Raw genomic sequence first — 6,853 nt, 5'->3', positions numbered from 1 at the left:
TCTCGGCCTCAGTAGCCCGCCCTTCGGCTTGGGTTGCCTGCCGCTGAGCCTCTATGATGATGCTGTCAAGGCGGACCCTCTCCTCTTGCTCCTGAATGAGGCGGGCCCGCATTTTCTTCAGGTTGGCCTCCAACTTTGTCCGGAGCAGCTGCTCATCCTTGTGGGCCTTGTTGAATGTGTCCTGCTTGCCCTCAGCAATGGTGACAATCACTTGAAGCTTCTCCTTCTCCTCGAGCCTGCCTAGGTGCCCCAAAGTAAGGCTCATTTGGTTTCCCAGACCGACGAAATGGAGAAAAGCCTGCAACAAGAATCACCAGTAAGGACTACAACAAAGAAAGAACAAAAAGACGAAGCATGAGGACAAAAGCTTACCTCGGCCAAGTGGTAAAGCCCCTTGTCGTGGGCTGACTGAGGCTAGCTCTGCATGGCGAAAAACCTTGGAGGACTGCTCGGCTCCTCCGGCAAGCTCCTATGCAGACGTGGGGGTGGATGGGGACCCTGTAGGGTACCCCTTGGTGGGAGGCTTCTTCGTCGCAGCATCCCCAACGTGGTGCTCACAATGGGCCACCTTCTTCGGTGGCTACTCTCTTAAGGCCTCCTCAGCTGTTCTCTTCTTACCTGCCTCGGCCGGGTTCTTGGACCCCTCGATCGGCCTCTACCCCTTGTCCCCCCGGCCTGTGGGGACTTGTTGTCGAGTGGCCTCCTTGGCGGGGACTTGTTGCTAAGCAGCCCCCTTGGTAGGGACTGACACCCGCTTATCCCTCGCAAGCACAACGTCGGCAGGCCTTCTCGGTGTCTGCCCTCCTGCTTTCTTGCTTGCCTGGGCCTTCTGTTTTGCACGAGCTCTCTCCAACAACAACTTCTTGTCATCCATCAGCACCTCTACAAAAGGAAGACAATGAATCAATATCACCAAACAAGGACGAGTGTAATGTGTAAGAAAGTTATGAAACCTCTCCCACCGAGGAGGGTAGGGTTGATTCCCGCGAACACCAAGGGAAGCTCCTCCTACACCAAAGGCTTGGCCTTCATTGTCCCCAACATGAGTAGGTGAGCCATGACAACTGCCTCCTCGTCCCAAAGCGGAGGGGGACACTTCTTGATAGTTGTGCAGGCCTCTCCCCTGCTCGACCAAAATGTCTAAACTTTGGGGCAAGAGATGAAAAAGAATTTTCCCTTCCAGTTGTGGATAGACGTGGGGTTACCGATGGGCCTCCCCCTCCGTGGCTAAAGGTAGTACATGCTGGCATCGGAAGAGTGCTTCCTCGGTATAAACATGGCCCGAAATAACTTCGGGGTCAGGTCCATGTCCCGAAGCCGAGCCCACACCAACAAAGCTATGAGGGTCCTAATGGAATTGGGCATGAGTTGATTGATTGTGATTCCATACCACTCCAACAGCTCTGAGATCAAGGGGGGAAGAGGAAACCTAAGGCCAAACTCTAAAAAGTGTTAGTATATACAAATTTCCCCCTTGTCAGGGGTCCACGGCCGGTCACCAACATCTGGAGCCCTAAGCTGGTAGGACCGAGGTATGTGAAACCTCCTAGCTAGGGCTTTCACTAAGTTCACATCTAGAGTGTTGTCGAACTCCGAACATGGAAGGTTAGCCATGGCCACCCTTTGGGCAGCACTTTTGGCCATCGTCCCCTGGGACGGGCTCCGGGATCTACTCCCCCTTGGCTTGGGGGGACCCTTCTAGCCCCCTCGGTGTCGTGGATGCGGCACTTTCACTGGGAGGGTCATCGCCTCGGCGGCTGCCCTAAGCACCCATGGTGTGAAGAGAGCTCCCTTCCAAACCAACCAGAAGTTCATAGCACTCTAGGCCAGAATCAGATAAAGACACGGTGCGAATAATTTCTTAGAGACGGAGAGGAAAATGAGGAAGATGAGGTGTGTTGAAGAGTCAAATGTCTAAGAGCATAGTTCACTCGATAGCAAGGGCGCATAGAGACAAATGACGAAGAAAAATCACCACTAAGGCCCCTATTTATAGAAGAATGAACGGCTCAGATCCCACCGGATCCAACGGTCGTGAGGCCTTTGCCTTCGCTGACCATTTACGGTGTGACACTCGGTGCCTAGCCTTGAGGAAAAGAAACGATGCCTAGTGAACCAGTGTGTGTCTAGCCTCGGGGAAATGAAACGACACCTAGTGAACCAGCGCCCAACCTCGGGAAGACGAAACAATGTCGAGCGAACCGATCGGCCCATTCGTTACAACCCACCGGTTCGGGTGCACAAACCCGATGGATGCGTAGACTGGCTCGCCCAGAGCGCCCGTCCCCCTACGGAAGACTCTCCTTGTGCTAGATCAATATCAGGCACGACCCCGATGTGCCAGCCCATGAATCTTGTACCGTGCACGGCCCCAGACCATCACCATGTGAGTACAAGGCACAGGCTTGGCTCAGCCGAGCCCCCACCACCTCGGTCTCCCTAGCTGAAGCCAAGGCATCCACAGCTTCACCTCTCTTCCACGAACTGAAATCAGGCTGAAGTAGATGCGAAATGAAAGCAACGCCACTACAGGGTACACTTCGCTAAACAAGGCCGATGGCACCTACCAGTATCAACACTCACTTTAGCCGAAGTTGAGGCCCCTTTCGGACACCCACCTCAGCCTTGGGAGTGGGGGGCAAATGATGTAGGTGCATTTGGCTGGCCTGTACGAGGCTGATGCGTGTCGACTAGAGGGTGCCAGCATAGGCTTGCCATGGGACGCTCAAGGTTACTTGGCGCGGACTAGGCAGGCCCAATTGCAAGGTGCCACGTGGCTCTGGTAGAACATCTCAACAGGCCCTCGTACGGCTCGCATATGGACCATCCAAGCCTAACTACCCCCTGGCAGCTTCGACTATAAATACAAGGCACCCCCCACAAGGTAAAGGATTCGGTTTGAAACCTTTGTGATCTTTAGTGGTCTCTCCTCTAAGGACTTAGTGCTATCTGAGACCTCGTCTAGACCCCTTGGTTCCAAACTCATTACTTACCTTGCACACGTACTAACTTGATCGTAGGCGTCCTCATCTCGGGTCCTCACCCGAGGCCTCTGACACGTTCTCCCTTTTAGATTCATCGCTACAGGAACTGCACTCCATCCTCCCTCGGACGCCCTTCTCAGTATTAGCCCTCAGCTTCTACAGTATTCAAAGGAGCGATTCGCCTCAGCCTCCAGTCCTTGGCCTTGACTCATCTCCTCTAGACCCTCAGAGCCTTCGACCCTCCTTCAAAGCTTGGATTGAATTTACTTTGTTTCTCTCGGCCAAACCGAGCATCAACACCTCTCATCCCAGCGACAACGAAATTTTTAACTTGAAGGAAGCTTTGATTAATTCATTCAATAGCACAAATCGAGTGTTAAGGCATCGCCAACAGTGAAACTGGTCCGCACACCCTTCTTTTCTTCTTTGTTGTTCAAAGCTGAGGTACACCCGTTACGTATGCCCAAACTGGGAAACTTGATCCAAGTTTGCCCTGACACAACAAACTGACTGGCTTGAAGGAAACATGAAGTCTCAATGGTGATTTCGTTTAGAGGTTCTGTGATCACCGATGATCGGAGGACTGATATGTTCAAAAGTTACAACCGGGTTGATATGTCCACTTGCCCCAAAGAACCACTCAACCGGGTTGAGAGAGAGGTCAAAGGAGGAAGGGGGTGTCAGTGTGCGTTGAGAGGAAAGGTGTATTTTTACATTCCGGTCCTATTTTGTGGCCATTTGTATGGCATGTAAAAATTCATCGAAATTCGGTGTAAAAGTGATTTTCGGTTTTTTTTTTTTACTTCGATCATCGATGTAAAACTCCATCAAAGTAAACAAGGTGTAAAAACTTCGAATCAGCCAATGACTCTTCGTCTCCTCTGATCCTCTCTCTCACCATCAAGCACTTCGCTAGCACCCTGACCGTTGTTCTGCTAGTCACCCCTTCTCTTCCACACCCTCCCTTTCTCTCACTCTTTCTCTTCTTTTCTCACTATCTTTCACAGATTTGAATGCCCTAATCTCATAACATAGAGGACGCTCTCAGGTTGTCATCATCCCCATCTCGCAACGAACAGAAGGTACTAGATCTAGAGCTAGCTACATCGCGGCCCTATTCATGACTACAACCATTACCAATGGCGCTACTCACATCATTCTTGCAACTCAAATGGGAATGGTACCCTATACACATCAGAACATTCAAATTCAAAACCCTAGCTCTGGCTCCACCACCACCAACATTCTTGCTCCATCGACTCTCTAATTCTTCTTTCTTTACCCCCTTATCGGCCTTCCAAGCCAAAGGCTCAGAGCTTCTTGCATTGGAGCCTCCACGCCGTACTTGCCAAACTGGGCTACTCCTCCCAACATGGATTCCACCTCGACCAGACTACTTGGCCATTTTTGAAACTTGTACTCCCCAGCTGAGTTACTACGTGAATAATGGATGCTACTAACCTTCCGAGAAGCCGCTCCTCTAGCGGCCATCTTTGGCCAGTTGCAGCTATTCCTAGCCGAACGTCTCCTAGAGAATGGCCATATATTGAAGTTGAGTTCCGCTGCGTTCGCGCCATTGCTACTTTTCCTTTCTTTCTTCGTCTTTGTCTCTGTCTTCATGATTGTTGGTGTTTGTAGAGGATGCCACGGCTACCGCTTTCCTTTGACCCTTCTTGGAAATGTCCCCCCATTGCTTGAATGTCAAAAATATAGGCAGTGACTCGGATAACAAAGCTGCTGACTCTAGTCTTGGCCCAGGCTCTGATTCGGGTTCTAGAGCGTGCATCTCCTTTGCATTGGCTTTGGGTTCTGAGTCAAGTGGGTCAAAGTGGTGGGAAGGGAGGTGGAACGGGAGCAGAACGCCATCAACAAATAATTCGTCAGTTAAGTGGAGGTTGGGTTGTGGGAAGGATAGGTTTCTTACCATCTAGAACTTGAACTCATGCGAGTTGGAAGCATTGCTCCTCCTTCCATTGCTATTGGGTGAGAGAATTTTGTGGGTTGTAGGCGTTTGAGCTTCTGGTTCAATTTTGGGTTTCTCCATGGATGCGATCATGCGAGAGCCAGCTAGAGAGGGAAAGAGAAAGTGTGTGAGAGGGGAGAGGAGGGAAGTGGGGAGTAGTTTTTGTTGTACAGAGGTGGGTGGTGTGAAGTTTTTTTTTTCCTCGAGAGTCAGCACATGGTTCTATGTAGTAATTCTTACATGGGCTTTTATTCCAAAACGGTTGAATTTGGAATTTACAAGCATTTTTAATTCTGGGTATAGTTTTACACCCATGTTAATTCAAAACACACATAAAAAAATACTCTCATGATTTACACTCATCTTCCAAACGCATAATAGTATAAAATTAAACATTGACCGATTCAACTTTTGTGATGATACATTTGGTCGTTTTTCATTTACATCGGTGTATTTTTGTATTTACACTGAAAACAAAGAGTCTAAAAAATTTTAAATGTCATTTGGTATGACATGTTTACAAATTTTGATGAGTATTAGCAGACGCTAACGATAGGGGTAGAGCTAATCAATTGTTAGAAACAATAAAGGTGGTTTAAGGCAATAGTTAAACAGTAATGGTATAATTTGTCAATTAGTTAAATAATAGGGTTATAGGGGTAGTTTAAGAAATTTGCCCCATTTATAATGACAATTGTATAAGAAGTCAATTTTTTTTTCAAATTTCAATGTGCCACATCACCTAGGCGATTCAAGAAACATCAATTTAAAATTTCAAGAAATCGCTCCTTTCTTGACCTTCGGAGCTAATCATTGCAAAATTGATTTTTTTTTTTGAAAAATAGACTACTAAAATGCGATTTTCTTACTGATTCTGTTTATTTGCTGATGTGGTGTGAATGACACATCAGCAAAAACGAACGCTTGTGAAACACTCCTATGCCAAACACCCACTAGATGATCTACAACTAATGATCCAATGGCACTCAATGTCACTGGTTGTGCAATGAAGTGTTTCAATGTTGTCTTAAAGTATCCCTACTATTTCTAATAATTGTTGCACAACTCCTTTCTCGTTAAGTCTCCATCACAGACCGTTTACACATGTTTGATTTAATTTTAAATTACACTCAAAATACCCTTTCCCATGAAGATCACCACCATCTTCTCTACTCAAACCAAGAGTGGCTAACCTTCCATCCCTCTCTCTCTCTCTCTCCCTATTTTCCCCTTTTCCTTTTCATATTTCTTTTCTTCCATTTTTTTACCACCGTTCATTGTCTTCGGATGAGAACAACGGAATTGCTTACATGGACATCTTAACCTCGAAATTGCTGTGGTCCCCTATGGCGGCAACGTTGGAAAAGAACCAACGGATGATAACCACGATGATAAAGAGAAGAGCTTTGTACTTGGTGAGTTTTAACTTTGCTTTTTGCTTTCACCTCGAAATTGCTTACATGGACATCTTAACCTCGAAATTGCTGTGGTCCCCTATGGCGGCAACGTTGGAAAAGAACCAACGGATGATAACCACGATGATAAAGAGAAGAGCTTTGTACTTGGTGAGTTTCAACTTTGCTTTTTGCTTTCAGTTCAGATCGTCCAACTATAGTCATATACATGTCCAATATGTCCTCAATATCATAAATCAGCTGCTTAAGCTCTTTCATCCAAATCTTCACCGAGCGATCTTCAATCTGTTTGTGCTCAGCATCATCCACTGCAGCTTGGATTTTTCTCAACGAACTTTCCAGTTGTTTGCCATAATGGGATTTAATTTCACTAAGGCTACGGATAAGCACTTGCTATAAAAGCTCCCACCGCTTGAACAGGCCTAGCCTCCACCAGTGTCGATTGGGGTGGGACTCTGGTTTTGAGCTTACATGGACATCTTAACCTCGAA

The sequence above is a fragment of the Nelumbo lutea genome, chromosome 1 (assembly GCF_056320005.1).
Source record: "Nelumbo lutea isolate HS-2025 chromosome 1, American lotus-T2T, whole genome shotgun sequence".
Lineage (NCBI taxonomy): Eukaryota > Viridiplantae > Streptophyta > Magnoliopsida > Proteales > Nelumbonaceae > Nelumbo > Nelumbo lutea.
The sequence above is the reverse complement of the archived record's forward strand: the minus strand, read 5'-3'. Positions refer to the sequence as shown.